The 13583-nt window shown below is 44.2% G+C and overlaps 42 non-coding genes and 19 pseudogenes across 42 annotated transcripts; all 61 read right to left on the bottom strand.

Annotated features, from left to right (window-relative positions):
• Positions 1–64: 64 nt before the first annotated feature.
• LOC131712898 (5S ribosomal RNA) lies at positions 65–183 on the bottom strand. Its single transcript, XR_009314785.1, has one exon. It is a non-coding gene; the product is annotated as a 5S ribosomal RNA (ribosomal RNA).
• A 114-nt stretch (positions 184–297) lies between these two features.
• Positions 298–416, bottom strand: LOC131716649 (5S ribosomal RNA). The gene has a single exon (XR_009315536.1). It is a non-coding gene; the product is annotated as a 5S ribosomal RNA (ribosomal RNA).
• A 114-nt stretch (positions 417–530) lies between these two features.
• LOC131712676 (5S ribosomal RNA) lies at positions 531–649 on the bottom strand. Its single transcript, XR_009314568.1, has one exon. It is a non-coding gene; the product is annotated as a 5S ribosomal RNA (ribosomal RNA).
• A 114-nt stretch (positions 650–763) lies between these two features.
• LOC131714667 (5S ribosomal RNA) lies at positions 764–872 on the bottom strand (annotated as a pseudogene).
• A 100-nt stretch (positions 873–972) lies between these two features.
• Positions 973–1091, bottom strand: LOC131710870 (5S ribosomal RNA). Its single transcript, XR_009312752.1, has one exon. It is a non-coding gene; the product is annotated as a 5S ribosomal RNA (ribosomal RNA).
• A 100-nt stretch (positions 1092–1191) lies between these two features.
• LOC131716648 (5S ribosomal RNA) lies at positions 1192–1310 on the bottom strand. The gene has a single exon (XR_009315535.1). It is a non-coding gene; the product is annotated as a 5S ribosomal RNA (ribosomal RNA).
• Positions 1311–1424: 114 nt separating this feature from the next.
• Positions 1425–1533, bottom strand: LOC131714666 (5S ribosomal RNA; annotated as a pseudogene).
• A 100-nt stretch (positions 1534–1633) lies between these two features.
• LOC131711774 (5S ribosomal RNA) lies at positions 1634–1752 on the bottom strand. The gene has a single exon (XR_009313662.1). It is a non-coding gene; the product is annotated as a 5S ribosomal RNA (ribosomal RNA).
• A 100-nt stretch (positions 1753–1852) lies between these two features.
• On the bottom strand, positions 1853–1971 carry LOC131711757 (5S ribosomal RNA). The gene has a single exon (XR_009313645.1). It is a non-coding gene; the product is annotated as a 5S ribosomal RNA (ribosomal RNA).
• A 114-nt stretch (positions 1972–2085) lies between these two features.
• On the bottom strand, positions 2086–2194 carry LOC131715891 (5S ribosomal RNA; annotated as a pseudogene).
• Positions 2195–2294: 100 nt separating this feature from the next.
• On the bottom strand, positions 2295–2413 carry LOC131720640 (5S ribosomal RNA). The gene has a single exon (XR_009319537.1). It is a non-coding gene; the product is annotated as a 5S ribosomal RNA (ribosomal RNA).
• A 114-nt stretch (positions 2414–2527) lies between these two features.
• LOC131716534 (5S ribosomal RNA) lies at positions 2528–2636 on the bottom strand (annotated as a pseudogene).
• A 114-nt stretch (positions 2637–2750) lies between these two features.
• LOC131714665 (5S ribosomal RNA) lies at positions 2751–2859 on the bottom strand (annotated as a pseudogene).
• A 114-nt stretch (positions 2860–2973) lies between these two features.
• LOC131713105 (5S ribosomal RNA) lies at positions 2974–3092 on the bottom strand. The gene has a single exon (XR_009314993.1). It is a non-coding gene; the product is annotated as a 5S ribosomal RNA (ribosomal RNA).
• Positions 3093–3192: 100 nt separating this feature from the next.
• LOC131711209 (5S ribosomal RNA) lies at positions 3193–3311 on the bottom strand. The gene has a single exon (XR_009313092.1). It is a non-coding gene; the product is annotated as a 5S ribosomal RNA (ribosomal RNA).
• A 114-nt stretch (positions 3312–3425) lies between these two features.
• On the bottom strand, positions 3426–3534 carry LOC131714664 (5S ribosomal RNA; annotated as a pseudogene).
• A 99-nt stretch (positions 3535–3633) lies between these two features.
• LOC131711737 (5S ribosomal RNA) lies at positions 3634–3752 on the bottom strand. The gene has a single exon (XR_009313625.1). It is a non-coding gene; the product is annotated as a 5S ribosomal RNA (ribosomal RNA).
• A 100-nt stretch (positions 3753–3852) lies between these two features.
• LOC131716647 (5S ribosomal RNA) lies at positions 3853–3971 on the bottom strand. The gene has a single exon (XR_009315534.1). It is a non-coding gene; the product is annotated as a 5S ribosomal RNA (ribosomal RNA).
• Positions 3972–4071: 100 nt separating this feature from the next.
• Positions 4072–4190, bottom strand: LOC131716646 (5S ribosomal RNA). The gene has a single exon (XR_009315533.1). It is a non-coding gene; the product is annotated as a 5S ribosomal RNA (ribosomal RNA).
• Positions 4191–4304: 114 nt separating this feature from the next.
• Positions 4305–4413, bottom strand: LOC131714663 (5S ribosomal RNA; annotated as a pseudogene).
• A 100-nt stretch (positions 4414–4513) lies between these two features.
• Positions 4514–4632, bottom strand: LOC131716645 (5S ribosomal RNA). Its single transcript, XR_009315532.1, has one exon. It is a non-coding gene; the product is annotated as a 5S ribosomal RNA (ribosomal RNA).
• Positions 4633–4746: 114 nt separating this feature from the next.
• Positions 4747–4865, bottom strand: LOC131710528 (5S ribosomal RNA). Its single transcript, XR_009312402.1, has one exon. It is a non-coding gene; the product is annotated as a 5S ribosomal RNA (ribosomal RNA).
• Positions 4866–4979: 114 nt separating this feature from the next.
• LOC131711897 (5S ribosomal RNA) lies at positions 4980–5098 on the bottom strand. Its single transcript, XR_009313786.1, has one exon. It is a non-coding gene; the product is annotated as a 5S ribosomal RNA (ribosomal RNA).
• A 100-nt stretch (positions 5099–5198) lies between these two features.
• Positions 5199–5317, bottom strand: LOC131716644 (5S ribosomal RNA). Its single transcript, XR_009315531.1, has one exon. It is a non-coding gene; the product is annotated as a 5S ribosomal RNA (ribosomal RNA).
• Positions 5318–5431: 114 nt separating this feature from the next.
• On the bottom strand, positions 5432–5550 carry LOC131711558 (5S ribosomal RNA). Its single transcript, XR_009313444.1, has one exon. It is a non-coding gene; the product is annotated as a 5S ribosomal RNA (ribosomal RNA).
• A 100-nt stretch (positions 5551–5650) lies between these two features.
• On the bottom strand, positions 5651–5769 carry LOC131716643 (5S ribosomal RNA). Its single transcript, XR_009315530.1, has one exon. It is a non-coding gene; the product is annotated as a 5S ribosomal RNA (ribosomal RNA).
• Positions 5770–5883: 114 nt separating this feature from the next.
• Positions 5884–5992, bottom strand: LOC131715751 (5S ribosomal RNA; annotated as a pseudogene).
• A 100-nt stretch (positions 5993–6092) lies between these two features.
• On the bottom strand, positions 6093–6201 carry LOC131716042 (5S ribosomal RNA; annotated as a pseudogene).
• Positions 6202–6301: 100 nt separating this feature from the next.
• LOC131716642 (5S ribosomal RNA) lies at positions 6302–6420 on the bottom strand. Its single transcript, XR_009315529.1, has one exon. It is a non-coding gene; the product is annotated as a 5S ribosomal RNA (ribosomal RNA).
• Positions 6421–6520: 100 nt separating this feature from the next.
• LOC131716641 (5S ribosomal RNA) lies at positions 6521–6639 on the bottom strand. Its single transcript, XR_009315528.1, has one exon. It is a non-coding gene; the product is annotated as a 5S ribosomal RNA (ribosomal RNA).
• Positions 6640–6739: 100 nt separating this feature from the next.
• On the bottom strand, positions 6740–6858 carry LOC131713112 (5S ribosomal RNA). The gene has a single exon (XR_009315000.1). It is a non-coding gene; the product is annotated as a 5S ribosomal RNA (ribosomal RNA).
• A 114-nt stretch (positions 6859–6972) lies between these two features.
• LOC131716640 (5S ribosomal RNA) lies at positions 6973–7091 on the bottom strand. The gene has a single exon (XR_009315527.1). It is a non-coding gene; the product is annotated as a 5S ribosomal RNA (ribosomal RNA).
• A 114-nt stretch (positions 7092–7205) lies between these two features.
• LOC131714662 (5S ribosomal RNA) lies at positions 7206–7314 on the bottom strand (annotated as a pseudogene).
• Positions 7315–7414: 100 nt separating this feature from the next.
• On the bottom strand, positions 7415–7533 carry LOC131712187 (5S ribosomal RNA). The gene has a single exon (XR_009314080.1). It is a non-coding gene; the product is annotated as a 5S ribosomal RNA (ribosomal RNA).
• A 100-nt stretch (positions 7534–7633) lies between these two features.
• LOC131716638 (5S ribosomal RNA) lies at positions 7634–7752 on the bottom strand. Its single transcript, XR_009315525.1, has one exon. It is a non-coding gene; the product is annotated as a 5S ribosomal RNA (ribosomal RNA).
• Positions 7753–7852: 100 nt separating this feature from the next.
• On the bottom strand, positions 7853–7971 carry LOC131716637 (5S ribosomal RNA). Its single transcript, XR_009315524.1, has one exon. It is a non-coding gene; the product is annotated as a 5S ribosomal RNA (ribosomal RNA).
• Positions 7972–8071: 100 nt separating this feature from the next.
• Positions 8072–8190, bottom strand: LOC131716636 (5S ribosomal RNA). Its single transcript, XR_009315523.1, has one exon. It is a non-coding gene; the product is annotated as a 5S ribosomal RNA (ribosomal RNA).
• A 100-nt stretch (positions 8191–8290) lies between these two features.
• Positions 8291–8409, bottom strand: LOC131716635 (5S ribosomal RNA). The gene has a single exon (XR_009315522.1). It is a non-coding gene; the product is annotated as a 5S ribosomal RNA (ribosomal RNA).
• Positions 8410–8509: 100 nt separating this feature from the next.
• On the bottom strand, positions 8510–8628 carry LOC131711928 (5S ribosomal RNA). The gene has a single exon (XR_009313817.1). It is a non-coding gene; the product is annotated as a 5S ribosomal RNA (ribosomal RNA).
• A 114-nt stretch (positions 8629–8742) lies between these two features.
• LOC131716634 (5S ribosomal RNA) lies at positions 8743–8861 on the bottom strand. Its single transcript, XR_009315521.1, has one exon. It is a non-coding gene; the product is annotated as a 5S ribosomal RNA (ribosomal RNA).
• Positions 8862–8975: 114 nt separating this feature from the next.
• On the bottom strand, positions 8976–9084 carry LOC131714661 (5S ribosomal RNA; annotated as a pseudogene).
• Positions 9085–9184: 100 nt separating this feature from the next.
• Positions 9185–9303, bottom strand: LOC131712186 (5S ribosomal RNA). The gene has a single exon (XR_009314079.1). It is a non-coding gene; the product is annotated as a 5S ribosomal RNA (ribosomal RNA).
• A 100-nt stretch (positions 9304–9403) lies between these two features.
• Positions 9404–9522, bottom strand: LOC131716633 (5S ribosomal RNA). The gene has a single exon (XR_009315520.1). It is a non-coding gene; the product is annotated as a 5S ribosomal RNA (ribosomal RNA).
• Positions 9523–9622: 100 nt separating this feature from the next.
• On the bottom strand, positions 9623–9741 carry LOC131716632 (5S ribosomal RNA). Its single transcript, XR_009315519.1, has one exon. It is a non-coding gene; the product is annotated as a 5S ribosomal RNA (ribosomal RNA).
• Positions 9742–9841: 100 nt separating this feature from the next.
• On the bottom strand, positions 9842–9960 carry LOC131718513 (5S ribosomal RNA). Its single transcript, XR_009317411.1, has one exon. It is a non-coding gene; the product is annotated as a 5S ribosomal RNA (ribosomal RNA).
• A 114-nt stretch (positions 9961–10074) lies between these two features.
• LOC131714660 (5S ribosomal RNA) lies at positions 10075–10183 on the bottom strand (annotated as a pseudogene).
• Positions 10184–10283: 100 nt separating this feature from the next.
• Positions 10284–10402, bottom strand: LOC131720760 (5S ribosomal RNA). The gene has a single exon (XR_009319657.1). It is a non-coding gene; the product is annotated as a 5S ribosomal RNA (ribosomal RNA).
• Positions 10403–10502: 100 nt separating this feature from the next.
• Positions 10503–10621, bottom strand: LOC131720759 (5S ribosomal RNA). Its single transcript, XR_009319656.1, has one exon. It is a non-coding gene; the product is annotated as a 5S ribosomal RNA (ribosomal RNA).
• A 114-nt stretch (positions 10622–10735) lies between these two features.
• On the bottom strand, positions 10736–10854 carry LOC131716631 (5S ribosomal RNA). The gene has a single exon (XR_009315518.1). It is a non-coding gene; the product is annotated as a 5S ribosomal RNA (ribosomal RNA).
• Positions 10855–10954: 100 nt separating this feature from the next.
• LOC131714659 (5S ribosomal RNA) lies at positions 10955–11063 on the bottom strand (annotated as a pseudogene).
• A 114-nt stretch (positions 11064–11177) lies between these two features.
• On the bottom strand, positions 11178–11286 carry LOC131715415 (5S ribosomal RNA; annotated as a pseudogene).
• Positions 11287–11386: 100 nt separating this feature from the next.
• LOC131714010 (5S ribosomal RNA) lies at positions 11387–11505 on the bottom strand (annotated as a pseudogene).
• A 114-nt stretch (positions 11506–11619) lies between these two features.
• LOC131716630 (5S ribosomal RNA) lies at positions 11620–11738 on the bottom strand. The gene has a single exon (XR_009315517.1). It is a non-coding gene; the product is annotated as a 5S ribosomal RNA (ribosomal RNA).
• Positions 11739–11852: 114 nt separating this feature from the next.
• LOC131711045 (5S ribosomal RNA) lies at positions 11853–11971 on the bottom strand. The gene has a single exon (XR_009312927.1). It is a non-coding gene; the product is annotated as a 5S ribosomal RNA (ribosomal RNA).
• A 100-nt stretch (positions 11972–12071) lies between these two features.
• Positions 12072–12180, bottom strand: LOC131714658 (5S ribosomal RNA; annotated as a pseudogene).
• A 114-nt stretch (positions 12181–12294) lies between these two features.
• On the bottom strand, positions 12295–12413 carry LOC131716629 (5S ribosomal RNA). Its single transcript, XR_009315516.1, has one exon. It is a non-coding gene; the product is annotated as a 5S ribosomal RNA (ribosomal RNA).
• Positions 12414–12513: 100 nt separating this feature from the next.
• LOC131716627 (5S ribosomal RNA) lies at positions 12514–12632 on the bottom strand. The gene has a single exon (XR_009315514.1). It is a non-coding gene; the product is annotated as a 5S ribosomal RNA (ribosomal RNA).
• Positions 12633–12732: 100 nt separating this feature from the next.
• LOC131710451 (5S ribosomal RNA) lies at positions 12733–12851 on the bottom strand. Its single transcript, XR_009312323.1, has one exon. It is a non-coding gene; the product is annotated as a 5S ribosomal RNA (ribosomal RNA).
• A 100-nt stretch (positions 12852–12951) lies between these two features.
• LOC131714011 (5S ribosomal RNA) lies at positions 12952–13080 on the bottom strand (annotated as a pseudogene).
• Positions 13081–13180: 100 nt separating this feature from the next.
• LOC131714656 (5S ribosomal RNA) lies at positions 13181–13289 on the bottom strand (annotated as a pseudogene).
• Positions 13290–13401: 112 nt separating this feature from the next.
• On the bottom strand, positions 13402–13520 carry LOC131713579 (5S ribosomal RNA; annotated as a pseudogene).
• Positions 13521–13583: the final 63 nt, after the last annotated feature.

The following is a 13583-nucleotide window of genomic DNA, read 5'->3' as shown; positions in this document are numbered from 1 at the left end:
GAGCTGGGGGTGATTCCTCCAAAATTTCCTTTTGTCCTCCACACATTTCAATTGTAAAATGTAATGCCTGCAGCACTTGATATTCCCAGGTGGTCTCCCATCCAAGTACTAACCAAGTCCAACATTGCTTAGCTTCTGAGATCAGACAAGATCAGGCTTATTCAAGGTGGTGTGGCCGCAGGCGATTGCATTTCTGCTTTCATGACTTTTATGTTTAGTGAGCTGGGGGTGATTCCTCCAAAATTTCCTTTTGTCCTCCACACATTTCAATTGTAAAATGTAATTACAAAAATGTAATGCCTGCAGCACTTGATATTCCCAGGTGGTCTCCCATCCAAGTACTAACCAAGCCCAACATTGCTTAGCTTCTGAGATCAGACGAGATCAGGCTTATTCAAGGTGGTGTGGCCGCAGGCGATTGCATTTCTGCTTTCATGACTTTTATGTTTAGTGAGCCTGGGGTGATTCCTCCAAAATTTCCTTTTGTCCTCCACACATTTCAATTGTAAAATTTAATTACAAAAATGTAATGCCTGCAGCACTTGATATTCCCAGGTGGTCTCCCATCCAAGTACTAACCAAGCCCAACATTGCTTAGCTTCTGTGATCAGACGAGATCAGGCTTATTCAAGGTGGTGTGGCCGCAGGCGACTGCATTTCTGCTTTCATGACTTTTATGTTTAGGGAGCTGGGGTTGATTCCTCCAAAATTTCCTTTTGTCCTACACACATTTCAATTGTAAAATGTAATTACAAAAATGTAATGCCTGCAGCACTTGATATTCCCAGGTGGTCTCCCATCCAAGTACTAACCAAGCCCAACATTGCTTAGCTTCTGAGATCAGGCTTATTCAAGGTGGTGTGGCCGCAGGCGATTGCATTTCTGCTTTCATGACTTTTATGTTTAGGGAGCTGGGGGTGATTCCTCCAAAATTTCCCTTTGGCCTCCACACATTTCAATTGTAACATGTAATGCCTGCAGCACTTGATATTCCCAGGTGGTCTCCCATCCAAGTACTAACCAAGCCCAATATTGCTTAGCTTCTGAGATCAGATGAGATCAGGCTTATTCAAGGTGGTGTGGCCGCAGGCAATTGCATTTCTGCTTTCATGACTTTTATGTTTAGTGAGCTGGGGGTGATTCCTCCAAAATTTCCTTTTGTCCTCCACACATTTCAATTGTAAAATGTAATGCCTGCAGCACTTGATATTCCCAGGTGGTCTCCCATCCAAGTACTAACCAAGCCCAACATTGCTTAGCTTCTGAGATCAGACGAGATCAGGCTTATTCAAGGTGGTGTGGCCGCAGGCAATTGCATTTCTGCTTTCATGACTTTTATGTTTAGTGAGCTGGGGGTGATTCCTCCAAAATTTCCTTTTGGCCTCCACACATTTCAATTGTAAAATGTAATTACAAAAATGTAATGCCTGCAGCACTTGATATTCCCAGGTGGTCTCCCATCCAAGTACTAACCAAGCCCAACATTGCTTAGCTTCTGAGATCAGGCTTATTCAAGGTGGTGTGGCCGCAGGCGATTGCCTTTCTGCTTTCATGACTTTTATGTTTAGGGAGCTGGGGGTGATTCCTCCAAAATTTCCCTTTGGCCTCCACACATTTCAATTGTAAAATGTAATGCCTGCAGCACTTGATATTCCCAGGTGGTCTCCCATCCAAGTACTAACCAAGCCCAACATTGCTTAGCTTCGGAGATCAGACGAGATCAGGCTTATTCAAGGTGGTGTGGCCGCAGGCGATTGCATTTCTGCTTTCATGACTTTTATGTTTAGTGAGCTGGGGGTGATTCCTCCAAAATTTCCTTTTGTCCTCCACACATTTCAATTGTAAAATGTAATGCCTGCAGCACTTGATATTCCCAGGTGGTCTCCCATCCAAGTATTAACCAAGCCCAACATTGCTTAGCTTCTGAGATCAGACGAGATCAGGCTTATTCAAGGTGGTGTGGCCGCAGGCGATTGCATTTCTGCTTTCATGACTTTTATGTTTAGGGAGCTGGGGGTGATTCCTCCAAAATTTCATTTTGTCCTCCACACATTTCAACTGTAAAATGTAATTACAAAAATGTAATTCCTGCAGCACTTGATATTCCCAGGTGGTCTCCCATCCAAGTACTAACCAAGCCCAACATTGCTTAGCTTCTGAGATCAGGCTTATTCAAGGTGGTGTGGCCGCAGGCGATTGCATTTCTGCTTTCATGACTTTTATGTTTAGGGAGCTGGGGGTGATTCCTCCAAAATTTCCTTTTGTCCTCCACACATTTCAATTGTAAAATGTAATGCCTGCAGCACTTGAAATTCCCAGGTGGTCTCCCATCCAAGTACTAACCAAGCCCAACATTGCTTAGCTTCTGAGATCAGACGAGATCAGGCTTATTCAAGGTGGTGTGGCCGCAGGCGATTGCATTTCTGCTTTCATGACTTTTATGTTTAGTGAGCTGGGGGTGATTCCTCCAAAATTTCCTTTTGGCCTCCACACATTTCAATTGTAAAATGTAATTACAAAAATGTAATGCCTGCAGCACGTGATATTCCCAGGTGGTCTGCCATCCAAGCACTAACCAAGCCCAACATTGCTTAGCTTCTGAGATCAGGCTTATTCAAGGTGGTGTGGCCGCAGGCGATTGCCTTTCTGCTTTCATGACTTTTATGTTTAGTGAGCTGGGGGTGATTCCTCCAAAATTTCCTTTTGTCCTCCACACATTTCAATTGTAAAATGTAATTACAAAAATGTAATGCCTGCAGCACTTGATATTCCCAGGTGGTCTCCCATCCAAGTACTAACCAAGCCCAACATTGCTTAGCTTCTGAGATCAGGCTTATTCAAGGTGGTGTGGCCGCAGGCGATTGCATTTCTGCTTTCATGACTTTTATGTTTAGGGAGCTGGGGGTGATTCCTCCAAAATTTCCTTTTGTCCTCCACACATTTCAATTGTAAAATGTAATTACAAAAATGTAATGCCTGCAGCACTTGATATTCCCAGGTGGTCTCCCATCCAAGTACTAACCAAGCCCAACACTGCTTAGCTTCTGAGATCAGACGAGATCAGGCTTATTCAAGGTGTTGTGGCCGCAGGCGATTGCATTTCTGCTTTCATGACTTTTATGTTTAGGGAGCTGGGGGTGATTCCTCCAAAATTTCCTTTTGTCCTCCACACATTTCAATTGTAAAATGTAATGCCTGCAGCACTTGATATTCCCAGGTGGTCTCCCATCCAAGTACTAACCAAACCCAACATTGCTTAGCTTCTGAGATCAGACGAGATCAGGCTTATTCAAGGTGGTGTGGCCGCAGGCGATTGCATTTCTGCTTTCATGACTTTTATGTTTAGTGAGCTGGGGGTGATTCCTCCAAAATTTCCTTTTGTCCTCCACACATTTCAATTGTAAAATGTAATTACAAAAATGTAATGCCTGCAGCACTTGATATTCCCAGGTGGTCTCCCATCCAAGTACTAACCAAGCCCAACATTGCTTAGCTTCTGAGATCAGGCTTATTCAAGGTGGTGTGGCCGCAGGCGATTGCATTTCTGCTCCATGACTTTTATGTTTAGTGAGCTGGGGGTGATTCCTCCAAAATTTCCTTTTGTCCTCCACACATTTCAATTGTAAAATGTAATGCCTGCAGCACTTGATATTCCCAGGTGGTCTCCCATCCAAGTACTAATCAAGCCCAACATTGCTTAGCTTCTGAGATCAGACGAGATCAGGCTTATTCAAGGTGGTGTGGCCGGAGGCGATTGCATTTCTGCTTTCATGACTTTTATGTTTAGTGAGCTGGGGGTGATTCCTCCAAAATTTCCTTTTGGCCTCCACACATTTCAATTGTAAAATGTAATGCCTGCAGCACTTGATATTCCCAGGTGGTCTCCCATCCAAGTACTAACCAAGCCCAACATTGCTTAGCTTCTGAGATCAGACGAGATCAGGCTTATTCAAGGTGGTGTGGCCGCAGGCGATTGCATTTCTGCTTTCATGACTTTTATGTTTAGTGAGCTGGGGGTGATTCCTCCAAAATTTCCTTTTGTCCTCCACACATTTCAATTGTAAAATGTAATGCCTGCAGCACTTGATATTCCCAGGTGGTCTCCCATCCAAGTACTAACCAAGCCCAACATTGCTTAGCTTCTGAGATCAGACGAGATCAGGCTTATTCAAGGTGGTGTGGCCGCAGGCGATTGCATTTCTGCTTACATGACTTTTATGTTTAGTGAGCGGGGGGTGATTCCTCCAAAATTTCCTTTTGGCCTCCACACATTTCAATTGTAAAATGTAATTACAAAAATGTAATGCCTGCAGCACTTGATATTCCCAGGTGGTCTCCCATCCAAGTACTAACCAAGCCCAACATTGCTTAGCTTCTGAGATCAGGCTTATTCAAGGTGGTGTGGCCGCAGGCGATTGCATTTCTGCTTTCATGACTTTTATGTTTAGTGAGCTGGGGGTGATTCCTCCAAAATTTCCTTTTGTCCTCCACACATTTCAATTGTAAAATGTAATGCCTGCAGCACTTGATATTCCCAGGTGGTCTCCCATCCAAGTACTAACCAAGCCCAACATTGCTTAGCTTCTGAGATCAGACGAGATCAGGCTTATTCAAGGTGGTGTGGCCGCAGGCGATTGCATTTCTGCTTTCATGACTTTTATGTTTAGTGAGCTGGGGGTGATTCCTCCAAAATTTCCTTTTGGCCTCCACACATTTCAATTGTAAAATGTAATTACAAAAATGTAATGCCTGCAGCACTTGATATTCCCAGGTGGTCTCCCATCCAAGTACTAACCAAGCCCAACATTGCTTAGCTTCTGAGATCAGAGGAGATCAGGCTTATTCAAGGTGGTGTGGCCGCAGGCGATTGCGTTTCTGCTTTCATGACTTTTATGTTTAGTGAGCTGGGGGTGATTCCTCCAAAATTTCCTTTTGTCCTCCACACATTTCAATTGTAAAATGTAATTACAAAAATGTAATGCCTGCAGCACGTGATATTCCCAGGTGGTCTCCCATCCAAGTACTAACCAAGCCCAACATTGCTTAGCTTCTGAGATCAGACGAGATCAGGCTTATTCAAGGTGGTGTGGCCGCAGGCGATTGCATTTCTGCTTTCATGACTTTTATGTATAGTGAGCTGGGGGTGATTCCTCCAAAATTTCCTTTTGGCCTCCACACATTTCAATTGTAAAATGTAATGCCTGCAGCACTTGATATTCCCAGGTGGTCTCCCATCCAAGTACTAACCAAGCCCAACATTGCTTAGCTTCTGAGATCAGACGAGATCAGGCTTATTCAAGGTGGTGTGGCCGCAGGCGATTGCATTTCTGCTTTCATGACTTTTATGTTTAGTGAGCTGGGGGTGATTCCTCCAAAATTTCCTTTTGGCCTCCACACATTTCAATTGTAAAATGTAATTACAAAAATGTAATGCCTGCAGCACTTGATATTCCCAGGTGGTCTCCCATCCAAGTACTAACCAAGCCCAACATTGCTTAGCTTCTGAGATCAGGCGAGATCAGGCTTATTCAAGGTGGTGTGGCCGCAGGCGACTGCATTTCTGCTTTCATGACTTTTATGTTTAGGGAGCTGGGGGTGATTCCTCCAAAATTTCCTTTTGTCCTCCACACATTTCAATTGTAAAATGTAATGCCTGCAGCACTTGATATTCCCAGGTGGTCTCCCATCCAAGTACTAACCAAGCCCAACATTGCTTAGCTTCTGAGATCAGACGAGATCAGGCTTATTCAAGGTGGTGTGGCCGCAGGCGATTGCATTTCTGCTTTCATGACTTTTATGTTTAGTGAGCTGGGGGTGATACCTCCAAAATTTCCTTTTGGCCTCCACACATTTCAATTGTAAAATGTAATTACAAAAATGTAATGCCTGCAGCACTTGATATTCCCAGGTGGTCTCCCATCCAAGTACTAACCAAGCCCAACATTGCTTAGCTTCTGAGATCAGACTTATTCAAGGTGGTGTGGCCGCAGGCGATTGCATTTCTGCTTTCATGACTTTTATGTTTAGTGAGCTGGGGGTGATTCCTCCAAAATTTCCTTTTGTCCTCCACACATTTCAATTGTAAAATGTAATGCCTGCAGCACTTGATATTCCCAGGTGGTCTCCCATCCAAGAACTAACCAAGCCCAACATTGCTTAGCTTCTGAGATCAGGCTTATTCAAGGTGGTGTGGCCGCAGGCGATTGCATTTCTGCTTTCATGACTTTTATGTTTAGTGAGCTGGGGGTGATTCCTCCAAAATTTCCTTTTGTCCTCCACACATTTCAATTGTAAAATGTAATGCCTGCAGCACTTGATATTCCCAGGTGGTCTCCCATCCAAGTACTAACCAAGCCCAACATTGCTTAGCTTCTGAGATCAGACGAGATCAGGCTTATTCAAGGTGGTGTGGCCGCAGGCGATTGCATTTCTGCTTTCATGACTTTTATGTTTAGTGAGCTGAGGGTGATTCCTCCAAAATTTCCTTTTGTCCTCCACACATTTCAATTGTAAAATGTAATGCCTGCAGCACTTGATATTCCCAGGTGGTCTCCCATCCAAGTACTAACCAAGCCCAACATTGCTTAGCTTCTGAGATCAGACGAGATCAGGCTTATTCAAGGTGGTGTGGCCGCAGGCGATTGCATTTCTGCTTTCATGACTTTTATGTTTAGGGAGCTGGGGGTGATTCCTCCAAAATTTCCTTTTGTCCTCCACACATTTCAATTGTAAAATGTAATGCCTGCAGCTCTTGATATTCCCAGGTGGTCTCCCATCCAAGTACTAACCAAGCCCAACATTGCTTAGCTTCTGAGATCAGACGAGATCAGGCTTATTCAAGGTGGTGTGGCCGCACGCGATTGCATTTCTGCTTTCATGACTTTTATGTTTAGTGAGCTGGGGGTGATTCCTCCAAAATTTCCTTTTGTCCTCCACACATTTCAATTGTAAAATGTAATTACAAAAATGTAATGCCTGCAGCACTTGATATTCCCAGGTGGTCTCCCATCCAAGTACTAACCAAGCCCAACATTGCTTAGCTTCTGAGATCAGACGAGATCAGGCTTATTCAAGGTGGTGTGGCCGCAGGCGAGTGCATTTCTGCTTTCATGACTTTTATGTTTAGTGAGCTGGGGGTGATTCCTCCAAAATTTCCTTTTGGCCTCCACACATTTCAAATGTAAAACGTAAATACAAAAATGTAATGCCTGCAGCACTTGATATTCCCAGGTGGTCTCCCATCCAAGTACTAACCAAGCCCAACATTGCTTAGCTTCTGAGATCAGGCTTATTCAAGGTGGTGTGGCCGCAGGCGATTGCATTTCTGCTTTCATGACTTTTATGTTTAGGGAGCTGGGGGTGATTCCTCCAAAATTTCCCTTTGGCCTCCACACATTTCAATTGTAAAATGTAATGCCTGCAGCACTTGATATTCCCAGGTGGTCTCCCATCCAAGTACTAACCAAGCCCAAAATTGCTTAGCTTCTGAGATCAGACGAGATCAGGCTTATTCAAGGTGGTGTGGCCGCAGGCGATTGCATTTCTGCTTTCATGACTTTTATGTTTAGTGAGCTGGGGGTGATTCCTCCAAAATTTCCTTTTGTCCTCCACACATTTCAATTGTAAAATGTAATGCCTGCAGCACTTGATATTCCCAGGTGGTCTCCCATCCAAGTACTAACCAAGCCCAACATTGCTTAGCTTCTGAGATCAGACGAGATCAGGCTTATTCAAGGTGGTGTGGCCGCAGGCGATTGCATTTCTGCTTTCATGACTTTTATGTTTAGTGAGCTGGGGGTGATTCCTCCAAAATTTCCTTTTGTCCTCCACACATTTCAATTGTAAAATGTAATGCCTGCAGCACTTGATATTCCCAGGTGGTCTCCCATCCAAGTACTAACCAAGCCCAACATTGCTTAGCTTCTGAGATCAGACGAGATCAGGCTTATTCAAGGTGGTGTGGCCGCAGGCGATTGCATTTCTGCTTTCATGACTTTTATGTTTAGTGAGCTGGGGGTGATTCCTCCAAAATTTCCTTTTGTCCTCCACACATTTCAATTGTAAAATGTAATGCCTGCAGCACTTGATATTCCCAGGTGGTCTCCCATCCAAGTACTAACCAAGCCCAACATTGCTTAGCTTCTGAGATCAGACGAGATCAGGCTTATTCAAGGTGGTGTGGCCGCAGGCGATTGCATTTCTGCTTTCATGACTTTTATGTTTAGTGAGCTGAGGGTGATTCCTCCAAAATTTCCTTTTGTCCTCCACACATTTCAATTGTAAAATGTAATGCCTGCAGCACTTGATATTCCCAGGTGGTCTCCCATCCAAGTACTAACCAAGCCCAACATTGCTTAGCTTCTGAGATCAGACGAGATCAGGCTTATTCAAGGTGGTGTGGCCGCAGGCGATTGCATTTCTGCTTTCATGACTTTTATGTTTAGGGAGCTGGGGGTGATTCCTCCAAAATTTCCTTTTGTCCTCCACACATTTCAATTGTAAAATGTAATGCCTGCAGCACTTGATATTCCCAGGTGGTCTCCCATCCAAGTACTAACCAAGCCCAACATTGCTTAGCTTCTGAGATCAGACGAGATCAGGCTTATTCAAGGTGGTGTGGCCGCACGCGATTGCATTTCTGCTTTCATGACTTTTATGTTTAGTGAGCTGGGGGTGATTCCTCCAAAATTTCCTTTTGTCCTCCACACATTTCAATTGTAAAATGTAATTACAAAAATGTAATGCCTGCAGCACTTGATATTCCCAGGTGGTCTCCCATCCAAGTACTAACCAAGCCCAACATTGCTTAGCTTCTGAGATCAGACGAGATCAGGCTTATTCAAGGTGGTGTGGCCGCAGGCGAGTGCATTTCTGCTTTCATGACTTTTATGTTTAGTGAGCTGGGGGTGATTCCTCCAAAATTTCCTTTTGGCCTCCACACATTTCAAATGTAAAACGTAAATACAAAAATGTAATGCCTGCAGCACTTGATATTCCCAGGTGGTCTCCCATCCAAGTACTAACCAAGCCCAACATTGCTTAGCTTCTGAGATCAGGCTTATTCAAGGTGGTGTGGCCGCAGGCGATTGCATTTCTGCTTTCATGACTTTTATGTTTAGGGAGCTGGGGGTGATTCCTCCAAAATTTCCCTTTGGCCTCCACACATTTCAATTGTAAAATGTAATGCCTGCAGCACTTGATATTCCCAGGTGGTCTCCCATCCAAGTACTAACCAAGCCCAAAATTGCTTAGCTTCTGAGATCAGACGAGATCAGGCTTATTCAAGGTGGTGTGGCCGCAGGCGATTGCATTTCTGCTTTCATGACTTTTATGTTTAGTGAGCTGGGGGTGATTCCTCCAAAATTTCCTTTTGTCCTCCACACATTTCAATTGTAAAATGTAATGCCTGCAGCACTTGATATTCCCAGGTGGTCTCCCATCCAAGTACTAACCAAGCCCAACATTGCTTAGCTTCTGAGATCAGACGAGATCAGGCTTATTCAAGGTGGTGTGGCCGCAGGCGATTGCATTTCTGCTTTCATGACTTTTATGTTTAGTGAGCTGGGGGTGATTCCTCCAAAATTTCCTTTTGTCCTCCACACATTTCAATTGTAAAATGTAATGCCTGCAGCACTTGATATTCCCAGGTGGTCTCCCATCCAAGTACTAACCAAGCCCAACATTGCTTAGCTTCTGAGATCAGACGAGATCAGGCTTATTCAAGGTGGTGTGGCCGCAGGCGATTGCATTTCTGCTTTCATGACTTTTATGTTTAGTGAGCTGGGGGTGATTCCTCCAAAATTTCCTTTTGTCCTCCACACATTTCAATTGTAAAATGTAATGCCTGCAGCACTTGATATTCCCAGATGGTCTCCCATCCAAGTACTACCCAAGCCCAACATTGCTTAGCTTCTGAGATCAGACGAGATCAGGCGTATTCAAGGTGGTGTGGCAGCAGGCGAGTGCATTTCTGCTTTCATGACTTTTATGTTTAGTGAGCTGGGGGTGATTCCTCCAAAATTTCCTTTTGGCCTCCACACATTTCAATTGTAAAATGTAATTACAAAAATGTAATGCCTGCAGCACTTGATATTCCCAGGTGGTCTCCCATCCAAGTACTAACCAAGCCCAACATTGCTTAGCTTCTGAGATCAGGCTTATTCAAGGTGGTGTGGCCGCAGGCGATTGCATTTCTGCTTTCATGACTTTTATGTTTAGTGAGCTGGGGGTGATTCCTCCAAAATTTCCTTTTGTCCTCCACACATTTCAATTGTAAAATGTAATGCCTGCAGCACTTGATATTCCCAGGTGGTCTCCCATCCAAGTACTAAACAAGCCCAACATTGCTTAGCTTCTGAGATCAGACGAGATCAGGCTTATTCAAGGTGGTGTGGCCGCAGGCGATTGCATTTCTGCTTACATGACTTTTATGTTTAGTGAGCTGGGGGTGATTCCTCCAAAATTTCCTTTTGTCCTCCACACATTTCAATTGTAAAATGTAATGCCTGCAGCACTTGATATTCCCAGGTGGTCTCCCATCCAAGTACTAAACAAGCCCAACATTGCTTAGCTTCTGAGATCAGACGAGATCAGGCTTATTCAAGGTGGTGTGGCCGCAGGCGATTGCATTTCTGCTTTCATGACTTTTATGTTTAGTGAGCTGGGGGTGATTCCTCCAAAATTTCCTTTTGGCCTCCACACATTTCAATTGTAAAATGTAATTACAAAAATGTAATGCCTGCAGCACTTGATATTCCCAGGTGGTCTCCCATCCAAGTACTAACCAAGCCCAACATTGCTTAGCTTCTGAGATCAGACGAGATCAGGCTTATTCAAGGTGGTGTGGCCGCAGGCGATTGCATTTCTGCTTTCATGACTTTTATGTTTAGTGAGCTGGGGGTGATTCCTCCAAAATTTCCTTTTGTCCTCCACACATTTCAATTGTAAAATGTAATGCCTGCAGCACTTGATATTCCCAGGTGGTCTCCCATCCAAGTACTAACCAAGCCCAACATTGCTTAGCTTCTGAGATCAGGCTTATTCAAGGTGGTGTGGCCGCAGGCGATTGCATTTCTGCTTTCATGACTTTTATGTTTAGTGAGCTGGGGGTGATTCCTCCAAAATTTCCTTTTGTCCTCCACACATTTCAATTGTAAAATGTAATTACAAAAATTTAATGCCTGCAGCACTTGATATTCCCAGGTGGTCTCCCATCCAAGTACTAACCAAGCCCAACATTGCTTAGCTTCTGAGATCAGGCTTATTCAAGGTGGTGTGGCCGCAGACGATTGCATTCCTGCTTTCATGACTTTTATGTTTAGGGAGCTGGGGGTGATTCCTCCAAAATTTCCTTTTGTCCTCCACACATTTCAATTGTAAAATGTAATGCCTGCAGCACTTGATATTCCCAGGTGGTCTCCCATCCAAGTACTAACCAAGCCCAACATTGCTTAGCTTCTGAGATAAGGCGAGATCAGGCTTATTCAAGGTGGTGTGGCCGCAGGCGATTGCATTTCTGCTTTCATGACTTTTATGTTTAGTGAGCTGGGGGTGATTCCTCCAAAATTTCCTTTTGCCCTCCTCACATTTCAATTGTAAAATGTAATTACAAAAATGTAATGCCTGCAGCACTTGATATTCCCAGGTGGTCTCCCATCCAAGTACTAACCAAGCCCAACATTGCTTAGCTTCTGAGATCAGACGAGATCAGGCTTATTCAAGGTGGTGTGGCCGCAGGCGATTGCATTTCTGCTTTCATGACTTTTATGTTTAGTGAGCTGGGGGTGATTCCTCCAAAATTTCCTTTTGGCCTCCACACATTTCAATTGTAAAATGTAATTACAAAAATGTAATGCCTGCAGCACTTGATATTCCCAGGTGATCTCCCATCCAAGTACTAACCAAGCCCAACATTGCTTAGCTTCTGAGATCAGACGAGATCAGGCTTATTCAAGGTGGTGTGGCCGCAGGCGATTGCATTTCTGCTTTCATGACTTTTATGTTTAGTGAGCTGGGGGTGATTCCTCCAAAATTTCCTTTTGTCCTCCACACATTTCAATTGTAAAATGTAATGCCTGCAGCACTTGATATTCCCAGGTGGTCTCCCATCCAAGTACTAACCAAGCCCAACATTGCTTAGCTTCTGAGATCAGGCTTATTCAAGGTGGTGTGGCCGCAGGCGATTGCATTTCTGCTTTCATGACTTTTATGTTTAGGGAGCTGGGGGTGATTCCTCCAAAATTTCCTTTTGCCCTCCACACATTTCAATTGTAAAATGTAATTACAAAAATGTAATGCCTGCAGCACTTGATATTCCCAGGTGGTCTCCCATCCAAGTACTAACCAAGCCCAACATTGCTTAGCTTCTGAGATCAGACGAGATCAGGCTTATTCAAGGTGGTGTGGCCGCAGGCGATTGCATTTCTGCTATCATGACTTTTATGTTTAGGGAGCTGGGGGTGATTCCTCCAAAATTTCCTTTTGTCCTCCACACATTTCAATTGTAAAATGTAATGCCTGCAGCACTTGATATTCCCAGGTGGTCTCCCATCCAAGTACTAACCAAGCCCAACATTGCTTAGCTTCTGAGATCAGACGAGATCAGGCTTATTCAAGGTGGTGTGGCCGCAGGCGACTGCATTTCTGCTTTCATGACTTTTATGTTTAGTGAGCTGGGGGTGATTCCTCCAAAATTTCCTTTTGTCCTCCACACATTTCAATTGTAAAATGTAATTCCTGCAGCACTTGATATTCCCAGGTGGTCTCCCATCCAAGTACTAATCAAGCCCAACATTGCTTAGCTTCTGAGATCAGACGAGATCAGGCTTATTCAAGGTGGTGTGGCCGCAGGCGACTGCATTTCTGCTTTCATGACTTTTATGTTTAGTGAGCTGGGGGTGATTCCTCCAAAATTTCCTTTTGTCCTCCACACATTTCAATTGTAAAATGTAATTCCTGCAGCACTTGATATTCCCAGGTGGTCTCCCATCCAAGTACTAATCAAGCCCAACATTGCTTAGCTTCTGAGATCAGGCGAGATCAGGCGAGATCAGGCTTATTCAAGGTGGTGTGGCCACAGGAGATTGCATTTCTGCTTTCATGACTTTTATGTTTAGGGAGCTGGGGGTGATTCCTCCAAAATTTCCTTTTGTCCTCCACACATTTCAATTGTGAAATGTAATGCCTGCAGCACTTGATATTCCCAGGTGGTCTCCCATCCAAGTACTAACCAAGCCCAACATTGCTTAGCTTCTGAGATCAGGCTTATTCAAGGTGGTGTGGCCGCAGGCGATTGCATTTCTGCTGTCAACTTTTATGTTTAGTGAGCTGGGGGTGATTCCTCCAAAATTTCCTTTTGGCCTCCACACATTTCAATTGTAAAATGTAATTACAAAAATGTAATGCCTGCAGCACTTGATATTCCCAGGTGGTCTCCCATCCAAGTACTAACCAAGCCCAACATTGCTTAGCTTCTGAGAGTAGACGAGATCAGGCTTATTCAAGGTGGTGTGGCCGCAGGCGATTGCATTTCTGCTTTCATGACTTTTATGTTTAGTGAGCTGGGGGTGATTCCTCCAAAATTT

This window comes from Acipenser ruthenus, chromosome 44 (genome assembly GCF_902713425.1).
Source record: "Acipenser ruthenus chromosome 44, fAciRut3.2 maternal haplotype, whole genome shotgun sequence".
Classification (NCBI taxonomy): domain Eukaryota; kingdom Metazoa; phylum Chordata; class Actinopteri; order Acipenseriformes; family Acipenseridae; genus Acipenser; species Acipenser ruthenus.
The sequence above is the reverse complement of the archived record's forward strand: the minus strand, read 5'-3'. Positions and strand labels throughout refer to the sequence as shown.